This window comes from Psammomys obesus, unplaced genomic scaffold (assembly GCF_907164565.1).
Source record: "Psammomys obesus unplaced genomic scaffold, mPsaObe1.curated_primary_1811, whole genome shotgun sequence".
Lineage (NCBI taxonomy): Eukaryota > Metazoa > Chordata > Mammalia > Rodentia > Muridae > Psammomys > Psammomys obesus.
Window position 1 is genome coordinate 3,225,115 of NW_026585580.1, and position 11,290 is coordinate 3,236,404.

Sequence of the window (11,290 nt, forward strand, 5' to 3'; positions counted from 1 at the left end):
TAAAATATGATGTGTGTGTGTGTGTGTGTGTGTGTGTGTAAGTACTAACAACTCAACAACTACCAGAAGACACTGGAAATGCATTAAAAGTCATGGAAATGCCACAACACTAGGCAGATACCAGACTGGAGTCAACATTTGGAAAATATTAAACAGCATGGGACCATTTTATTGTTTTTAAGAGGTTTAGCACAGGTCTTATCTGAGTCACACAGGAGCTGAAGGAAAAGCCTGCAGGCAGCTGTATTTAAATTTAGAGTTTAGAGCAATGATTCTCAGCCTTTTTAAGGCTTCGACTTTCATTTCCTCATTTTCCTCATGTTGTCTTGTTCCTAATCATTAAATTATTTTTGTTGCTACTTCATAATTGTAATTTTGTTACTGTTGTGAGTCATGATGTAAGTATCTGATATGCAGGATATCCAATATACGACCCCCAAGAAAGGATCATTCAACCCCAAGGGATCGCAACCCGCAGGTTGAGAAACACTGGTTTAGGTCAAAGGCCATCATTGGAAAGTAAATGGGTGGGAGCTCCAAAGCCCTACAGAAAAGTTTGCCTCAAATACTGTTCAAATCTCTGGCTGATCTTTAAATGTTTTAAAAAGTGAGGTCTGAACTAGTGCTAACAAGAAGGGAAACAGTTTTGCTATATAAATTCAGCTACTATAACACATTAAAACTGCATTATTGATCTCCAAAGAAATTTAATGGAATGCAGGATTTGTCCCACATTATTGTTAGTTTGTGTCAACTTGACACAAATCCAGATGAATCTGAAAGAAAGGAACCTCAACCAAGGAACTGCATCCGTCGGATGGTCCACAGGTTGTGTCTGTAGGGAAGTTTGCTGATTTGTGAGGGCTCAGCACTGATGGCAGTGCTATCCATCAGCAGATGGGCCCGGGCTGCACTGCACAGGAAAGAGGCTGAGCAAGCCATGGGGCACAAACCAGTGAGACACACTCTCCGTGTCCTCTGCTTCCCGCCCTGACTTCCATTTATAGTTGTAAATTGTAAGGTAAAATAAACACTTTCCTCCTCAAGGTGCTTTTGGTTATTGGTGTTTACCACGGCAACAGAAAGCAAGTACTGATGGAGTTCCTCTAAGTCATAACTCACTGGTAAATAATAGGAGAAAATTACTTGACATGCAAGTAAGTAAGTAAGCATAACCCATTCTACAAACAGCACAAGTAGAAAACCAGCTTGACACTGCTTATGAGAGATTTATCAGAGAACTATTTTATAGCATCTATTAACACGCAAATACAAAACTAAACTCTCAAGAACTAAAGGAAAATGTACTCATAATGAATAATAACATAGAAAATATTAACAACGAAATAGCCACTAAGAAGAAATTCACCCATTAAAAAATATTGGCTCTATTAAAAAAATTCATATGATGAATTTAGCAGCAAATCAAAGATAACTAAAACATTACTGAGCCTGACAACAGTGAGCTAGAAATGACCCCTTATAAAGAAGGGGGAAAAAAAGAAAGAAAACAATAACAGAGGTTAATAGACAAATAGAACATTATTTTAAAATCCAACTACATGCCACAATAAGTTTTGGTTTACGGTTTGGTTTACAACCTGGACTGGCTTACGAAAACAAAATGCCCTTTCTTCTGCTCATACAAAGAGCAAAAAACCATAATTAATTTATAATTTTAGGACATTTATAGTTTTAGGACTGCATAATGATTGTGAAAAATTATATGTTTTCAGAACAAAAGATCCGGAACGCTGGATCAAGCATGGGGAGGGCAAAGGTGAGGTGGGAGGAGCTAAGGTTCGTGGGCTTGGGACAGAGAGGGTCTTGCAAAGGACACAGACAGGAGGCAAGGAGAAGGAAGAGAGCCACGGTGGGTTAGAGTGGGAAAGGAACCATGTGGACCAGGAGCAAGGGCTCCCAGAGAGGCATAGAAAGGCCCAGATGAAGAATACAAACAAGTGTATTGGGGTTATAGATGGAAGATAGCCCAAATAGGAATGATTAAAGCAGAGGGCATGGGATTGGGCTAGGAAATATGAAATAGCATAGATAGAATTATCTGCCCAGCCTACGGTGATGTAAGGCTGTTACAAAATCTAACAGGTGACTGTGTTTTATTTGATTATGATAGTAGGTAAAATAATATCACCGTAATAATTATAGGGCTAATAATAAACATATTTCGCCAGACACCATTTATTTTCAGCACCATTCAACAATATGAAATCGACATCTTAAAAGAGGAAAAGGGATAATGGGGCAAGAGACATACTTGAAATGATCAAATTTTCTCAAATGATGTGAAAGATATAAATTGAAAAATTCATGAAACTCATTAGGACAAAGCTAAACATATAGACACATAGCTGCTTCATTATCAAAGGCATAAAAAGTGATAAAAAGATAATGAAAGCATCTTATGAAAAATGGGACATTCTGATTGATGAGTTCTTTTTATTTTTAAAATGTATTTATTGTTTTACTAATTACAGTTTATTCACTTTGTATCCGAGCTGTACCCCTCCTTAGTACCTTTCCAACCCCACCTTTCTTCCCTCATCTCCTCCCATGCGCCTCCCCAAATCCACTGATGGGGAGGTCCTCCTCCCCTTCCCTCTGACCCTAGTTTATCAGGTCTCATCAGGACTGGCTGCATCAGAAGTAACAGAGCTCAGAAGAGAGGGGAAAGCCTTTAAATGAGCGGTCATACCACATCCTTTGTTAATATGGTAAAAATATTCAACATGGCCCAGTAGGACATAACCTTGGGCAGTGGGATGGCACACACTCAGAAAACATACAGGCTACTTTACCATAGTACAGTATGAGAGTGTATGTCTCTCTTAATATCTGCAGAAGAGACCATAAATTCACATCTAGGCTTCTTATAAAGTCTGCCACCATAAAAGCACAAAGAAATATTTTTAGACAAATCTGAAAACAGAATAAAACAATCATAAAAGCCCAGGCTTACTGTAAAATTCTGGCACATTTAGATGCCAAAAGGCCAGTTCCGCTATCTTCTTTGTACAAGATTATTTAAGTCGTCTCTCAAAAAAAAAAAAAAACACCAAACAAACAAAATAGGAGAAACAAATCATATTTAATATGAAACTCATGAGCTTCCATGCCTGTGTCATATGAGGACATTTTGGAAAGAAGAGAAAATTATCATAATAAGAAGACGGTTAGCTATAAATAAATATGAGATTATACAAATAACATGATACCTTACTAAGGTTGTAAATACATGTCAGCATGAAAAGGGAATATTATGAGTGAATAACATATTTTCCAGCCTCTTGGAAAATATGTTACTGTCTTGGTCTAATATTGGAGTGGTCTGTTCCTTTTCTCATTGATTTTTAATGTTTCCCATATTATATTACAAAGCCCCTTAAGCATTTGAATGTGTTTTGGGGCTTTGAAAGTCCTAAAACTAAAACATTCATAATGTTAAATATTGTTGAGATGTAGTTGCTTTTAGAATTCTCATAAACTGACAAAAAGGCCAATAATTCATACAGCTTCTTTGGAGAGGGAAATTAGACAGTATATTGTTACATTAGACAAGGTAGTTTTATCATGCAATGGCTTCACTTATAGGTATATAACCGAGAAAACACTGATGTTCATGAGAGATAAGCACAAAATGATTCTTTGTACCTTCTTACTACAGGAAAATATCAGATGAAAAATTCTCATATATCTATTGGTTGGAAAGTTTTTGCCTATTGTAAGATAATAAATTAGTTGAATAAAATAAATCTAACCTACAACACGTACATGGACAAGGCTCCAAGCCTGATAAGAAGTAGCATATCAGCAAATATTTATTCTCAAAAGAATACCACGTATGGAAAAAGTATGGTCGGTCCAACATGGTTTTAAACACATGCCTATAACATAGACATGTAGTAATCAGGAGTCATACGGTGATTTCCTTAGAGTGAAAAGAGAAAAGTAGACATCTAAAAATATTTTTCTTTCCTTAAAGACATCTAAAGCAATATTATATGTTAATATACTTGTTTACATTAAATAATAAATAGTGTCCATTATATCCCATATTCTTCATTAAACAGAAGATGATTCATACCTGCTATTATAACCTGGACAAAAGCCTATGACTGGAGAGATCACAGGCCATAGATAAAAACCTATTGCTATTGTTTTCTAAATGGCATGTTGTTAAATCTCTTATTAAATATTGATTTGTATCCATAGAGTTGTGCTGTTCTCATTCTTGGCCACAGAAGCTCCCTTGTTCAGTGGGTAGCAGTTATTTCCCCACAAGTTACTGGCGAGGGAGGCCCCAGAGACACTGAAAGCAATGGAGACCATTGTTACTGCTCTTGGTTATCCAATTTAACTAGATGGGTAAGACTTGTTGCTTAACACACCACACGTTTTCGTTGTAGGACACTGAGGAATTAGTTCTGAACCTACCAAGAAACTGTCCCTGCTGCCTGTCTTTCATAGTGACAGAAGACACTGTGCAGGCTCCTGGATGAGAAAAGACAGCAACTGTTATTGCAACGGGGAGTGGCTAACACAGAGGAGTGTTGTAGTTCAAAGTGCTGAGTGCAAGAGACTGAGGACTTGGCTGTTGGTGGGGTATCTATTAACAACAACCCACTCCACAGCCTCTGGGAATGTTTTAGAAGACTGTTAAGAAAGAAGCTAAGAACTGGAGGCTACAGATGAGTGCTGTGAAATCGGGTCCTCTAGACATGGCGTGGCTACTGCCTACCTGAGGTCACAGTGGCCAGGTTTACTTTCACAGGACCTGAACATGATAGAGGCGGTTAAGAGCTCAAGCATGTTTTCAAGTTTGACCATTTGATATTGGATAACTTATTGGTGTGCTCTTTTTTTTTTTGGAGAAGACTGTTCTCCTGCTCTCAGCATTCCTCAGTTGCCTGTAGTTCTTCATGGAGGATTGATGCCTCTTGAACGACCCCCATCCATGTTAACATGCCTATTGTTTTCCTTGAGCAGATTATATTTCTATATTTAGTATAAATACATAATATGTAACATGTGTGCGTATAACTACAATTAATGAATAAAGAAGCCAAGAATGTTCATATGAGAGGGTTTGGAAGAAAGGGAGGGAGGCAAGTAAGGCAATTATCTTATACTCTTATGTTTTTTCCTAGCATGGAGGAAGAGGGGATCTAGACCTAGCAGGATGGTTGATGGCTCTGAAGGAGGAAGAGTCACTTTTCTTTGGGCTCGCATATTTAGGGAAGATTCTTGGGCAAGGTTTTGTAGACTGTGTTTCACCCCCAGATTCACAAGGTTGTTCTTAAGGTTATTCCTTAATGTTTTATTATTAGAATGATCTGAAAAGGGTTTAAAAAAGGCAACTGGGAAGACTGAAATTTTGTTTAAATGATGTCAAAAGTCAAGATTCAGATTTTTCAAGTCAAGAAGACTCTACCTAGCAGTGTTTCAAAGCAGACACTAAGACTCATAACCAAACCCTCGGCAGAGTGCAGGGAATCATATAAAAGAAGGGGAGTTAGTATGATATGGATAGGATAGGAGCTCTACAAGGACCAAATATATCCGGGCACAGGGCCTTTTCTGACACTGACACTCAACCAAGGACCATCTATGGATATAACCTAGAACTTCTGCTCGGATGTGGCCCGTGGTAGCTCAGTAACCAAGTAGTTTTCCAAAGTAAGGGGAATAAGGACTATTTCTAAAAGGATCTCAAGGGGAGGCTCTTTAACCACCCCCCCCCAGGGGAGGAGCAGTCCTGTTAGGCCACAGAGGAGGACTTTGCAGCCAGCCCTGAAGATACCTGATAAAACAGGGTCAAATAAAAGGGGAGGAGGTCCTCCCCTATCAGTGGACTTGGAAAGGGGCAGGGAGGGGACCAGGGAGGGAGTATGGGGTTGGGGAGGGAATGAGGGAGCGGGATACAGCTGGGACACAGAGTTAACAAAATGTAACTAAGAAGAAAAATAAAATTAAAAAAAAGAAGACTGACAGTAATTAAAGGTTAAAAATAGAAAAACAGAGGTAACTACCACTCGCCTCTATTTTCAGTCCCCAAATTATCTCCTTTTCTTTCCTCCCTTCTTGCCTTCCTCAGTCCATTTCTTCCTTCCCCTCTCTCTCCTTTCCTTTTTTCCTTGCTCAATCTTCTTTCTCCTCCTCTACTTCCTTCTTATCTTTTTCTTCTTCTTCTTTTTAAAGTAAATATTTCTTCCCTCTTTATGACCTGTGGAAGAATCTACAGAAGGATCCAAATGGTGTCAAAGGGCTCTGGAATCAGAACATGGACTATTTTCATTGAGTAAAAAAGGCATTTAGTACAGACTGCATTTGGAAATTACAGTGCCGTTTTGGTCAATCTTCTTGCTAGCCCAGTTCTCTATATTGGTTTTCTAAGGCATTCTGTGCAGGAGAAACAGTCAGTAGTTGTGAGCCAGCCAGGAGGGTAAGGACTGCTTTGGTTAAGCTTTCCTAGTGAGCTGGCTTCCAGAGTTCTGTACTTCACACTTTACTTTTTTCTATTCCTTGCATATTTGGCTTCTCTCACTCCATTATCCACTCTCTTTGCTGAGACCCAATTATAGATGAGAAGTTAGAAAGTACAAAAAGAACCCCAAAATAACACTTAATGGAAATATATAGTTTTGTATGCTATGCTGGATTACAGCTTAGTTTTACTTGAGTTTTAAAATGTAAACTAATGGCCAAAGCATGGTGAGTCACAGGATGTAGAGAAATAACGGCAATAAACTTAAACCTTCACGAGCTTCCTGCATGCAAAAACATTACCCTCAATTACTGCTTCTCTGCATTCATCATTAAACAAGGCTGTATGTTAAATTAAAACCAACAAGTACGACAATTTAGATGAGGAAATGTGTCCACCCTGTTCCCTCTTTACTCAGCTGAGCTGTGTCAACTTGGAGAGCCGTTACGCTTTCCGTATCAGAGTTGTCAATGCTGTGGGCTTGCTTAAGAAGAGGAACCCTTGCTCTTGGACTTGCCGGCAATTTGCAAATATGTAGAGCTGAAGTTCATCCTTCACAATGAAGTAACTAACAATCAAACATTAGGTAGTACTGGAGAGTCTAGTCTTTACAAGAAGTCCTAAAAATAGTCACATGGGTATTTCTGATACAAATCCTGACTAGTAAGTGACTCCAGAATGTTTGTTCAAGAATTTCAAAGGAAAGCTCGCACAGAAAATCATTAAGTGAGATTCAAACTGATTCCTGCCTGTTTTTTCTCAGGAGAGTCTGATATCATTTGAATATATTACAGCCTAAAAGTTATGTATTTTTAAAAAAGTGCCTATGGTGACTGGAATATAAAGTTAAGAAGGGGAACCACGGTCCTATGAAATAAGGTAGTGAGCTAAAGAGAACGTTAAGCCTTGTTTGATTCATGGACCAGGGGCACCATCAGCTTCCAAGTGGCTACCTGCTGAGAATGTATAATTTCTATTCTCAGCACCACACTTACAGAATAAAACTATGCACTTGAATAAGACTGTCTGGGTGGCCCCTATGTACTTTAAATTTTATGAAACATTAACACATCTAGCCCAGCAGAGTACCCAAATGGCTGAATTAAGGTTGTAATGGAAAGACATCCCTAGACCTAATCCCCTCTACTTAACCAAGCAGTCTTCTGTCTTGATTTTTACTAGTATGACTCTCCAAAGATAAAGACATTTCTTTACTGCTGTGTGTTAAGTAGGATTTCAAATGAAAAACAGGGTACTCTAACATTCCAAAATTTTCTGGCCAGGAAGAAAGGTTGCTTCACTAGTTTCCATAGACAATGGTTTTTCATGCCATCTTCATATTTAGTTCTACTTCAGGACTTAAAAAATGTACTGCTCACCTCTTGAAACTGAAAAGCTTCTGAAAAGCAAAAGACGCTGTCTTCAGAACAAAACGAAAGCATACAGACTGGGAAAGGATCTTCACCTACCCTATATCTGACAGAGGATTAATATCCAGAATAAATAAAGAACTCAAGAAATTAAAAAACAAAAAATCAAGTAATCCAATTTAAAAAATGGGATACAGAGCTAAACAGAGAATTCTCAATAGAAGAATATCGAATGGCCGAAAAACACTTAAAGAAATGCTCAACTTCCTTAGCCATCAGGGAGATGCAAATCAAAATGACCCTGAGGTTTCACCTTACACCCATCAGAATGGCTCATCCAAAACTCAAGAGACAACACATGCTGGAGATGTTGTGGAGAAAGGGAAACCCTTCTCCATTGATGGTGGGAATGTAAACTTGTACAAACACTTTGGAAATCAATCTGGCGCTTTCTCAGACAATTAGGAATAGTGCTTCTTCAAGATCCAACTATATCACTCCTAGGGATATATCCAAAATATGCTCAAGTATACAACAAGGACATTTGTTCAACCATGTTCATAGCAGCTTTATTCGTAATAGCCAGAATATGGAAACAATCCAGATGTCCCTCAATGGAGGAATGGATACAGAAATTGTAGTACATTTACACAATGGAGTACTACTCAGCAATTAAAAACAAGGAAATCATGAAATTTACAGGCAAATGGTGGGATCTAGAAAAGATCATCCTGAGTGAGGTATCCCAGAAACAGAAAGACACACATGGTATATACTCACTTATAAGTGGATACTAGACCTCTAAAATAGGATAAACATACTAAAATCTGTACACCTAAAGAAGCTAAACAAGGAGGAGGACCCAGGGTAAGATGATCAATCCTCACTTAGAAAGACAAATGGGATAGACATTGGAAGTAGGAAAAAACAAGAAACAGGACAGAAGACTACTGCAGAGGGCCTCTGAAAAGACTGTACCCAACAGTGTATCAAAGCAAATGCTGAGACTCATAACCAAATCTTGGGCAGAGTGCAGGGAATCTCATGAATGAAGGGGGAGTTAGTAAGACCTGGTGAGGACAGGAGCTCCACAAGGACCAAATATATCTGGGCACAGGGGTCTTTTCTGAGATTGATTCTCTAACCAAGGACCATGCATGGATATAACCTAGAACCTCTGTTCAGACATAGCCCATGGCAGCTCAGTATTCAAGTGGGTTTCCCTAGTTCGGGGAACAGGGACGGTCTCTTGACATGAACTCAGTGGCTGGCTCTTTGACACACACACCCCCGCCCACGAGGGAGGAACAGCCTTGCTAGGCCACAGAGGAAGACATTGCAGCCAGTCCTGATGAGACCTGATAGGTTAGGGTCAGATGGAAGTGGAGGAGGACCACCCCATCAATGGACTTAGAGAGGGGCAGGGAGGAGATGAGGGAGGGAGGGATTTGGGAGAGAATGAAGGAGGTGGCTACAGCTGGTATGCAAAGTAAATAAATTTTAATTAATATAAAAAATGAAAATTTCATTAAAAATAAAGAAAAATTGGGGGAAAATGTACTGCTCCCACATTAGAAGTATTAAATTGAATTTTGAGGTCTGGAGGACTAAAGTTGGTATTTTCTAAATCCTTCCAGTGGATTTTAGTAGGTAGCTGGTTTGGAGAACTACTAAGGATGAGCTCTCTGATTTATCATGGTTTTGTTTAATATATTATAGAGCAGTTAGTCATTTTGGCTTCCCGGAAGACTGATAACAGTTACTTCAATTAATAAAATATTAACCTGCATTATAAAATGAATTAAATATTTAGTGTATGCAGGCTGATATTAATCTCAATTCACCCCTATTTATAGATTATGGTTGATTGTCTTTTTTGAGGAAACAAATAGATGGTGAGCATAGCAAATAGTTATACCCATATGCAATACATTTTTAAAATCAGTATTTAGATTTATCATCTCTTTAGATACCACAAAGCAAAATATCTTAACTTTGTCTCTGTAAATTCATCCTGGATGAATGGCACAGAGACCATCAGGAGGAGTTCCCGAGAAGAAAGGAATCAGCCGCCATGAAACATGTATAATCTAGATAGAGTCCAGTACAATCTTCTGGCTGAGGATGTAAAATTCCATTTCAAGTGAAATATAAGCAAAGATCACACAGCATCCTTCAAACAGGAGTTGAAAATCATTGGGGAATCAAAGAACTAAGTGAAGCAGATGAACATGTCATGTGCCTTGTACAAGATGAGGAAGCCTAACTCTACATCATGCCAAATACATTTTTTTTTTATTTCCAATACATAAAATGAAAGGTATAAAGGTAAATGTTTCGAAAATAAAAACCCAGCAGCTTGGTCTTCTTATGGGGCGCCCAACAGTTGTCTCTTACTCTGTTGTCTGCTTTTGGGACCCTTTCCTCCTACTGGTTGCCTCATCCCACCTTAACAAGAGGAGGTGCCTAGTCTTACTGCAACTTAATATGCCATGGCTGGCTGAGATCCATGGGAAAGGCTGAGAGGAGAGGAGGAAGGGAAAACTGCAGGCAGGATGTAAAAATAAATTAATAATTAAAAACAAAGATTTGGGGTCATTTAAAGTAAGGCCCCTGTTTGGCCTCTTGGCTTTTCTATATACCAAGAAATGTTGTTCCCCTTTAAATACCATTGGAAAGTGATGTGAGCAAGACAATACTTTCTTTCTATTTGGAGTGTTCAAGTTTTAGGAAAAAATACACATATATAAAATCAAATTCCTAAGCTCTAAGGATAGCAACACTCCATCCAGAGCACTGGGAGACATCCTTAACCCTGACCTTCTAGCGTCATCATGGGCCCTTGGATATTAATGACTTCATGCTTAATTTATGTCATTCATATTATCAACATGAAAGTTGACAGCCCTCAGGCTACACTTGAACTTTTTTTAAATCTTTCTTCCTTTTCATTAAACTTAAAATCTTTCTTAAGTTAAACAAGAATCTTTAATGTGCTATGCAGAACGCTTATAGTAGTAAATTGTATCTAAATGGAAACACTCCATACATCTGTGATTAAATACATCAGACATGATGAAACATTTAACCAACAATTGGCCTATTGTGTGTACATTATTAACTTTGCTCATGAATCCGTTTCCACTTTATTACTTGCAAGTCTTAGAAGTAAATCATGGGGAAATAACTAGAGTCTGGCAGGTCTGGAGGCAGAGTGTGAAAGTGTAGCTCTTGGCTGTGTGTGATGGCACACACCTTTAATCACAGCACTTGGTAGGCAGAGGCAAGTTCATCTTTATGAGTTCAAAGCCAGCCTGGTCAACACAGAGAGTTCTGACTTCTGAGTTCTGAGTGTGACAGTGACATCTAAGAGAAAGAAAGAAAGAAAGAAAGAAAGAAAGAAAGAAAGAAAGAAAGA

At 38.5% G+C, this 11,290-nt stretch overlaps 1 protein-coding gene across 1 annotated transcript in view; it reads right to left on the bottom strand.

Annotated features, from left to right (window-relative positions):
- Col19a1 (collagen type XIX alpha 1 chain) overlaps positions 1–11,290 on the bottom strand; it is a 305,509-nt gene that overhangs the window by 168,393 nt on the left and 125,826 nt on the right. The gene's annotated exons all lie outside the window — the stretch shown is intronic.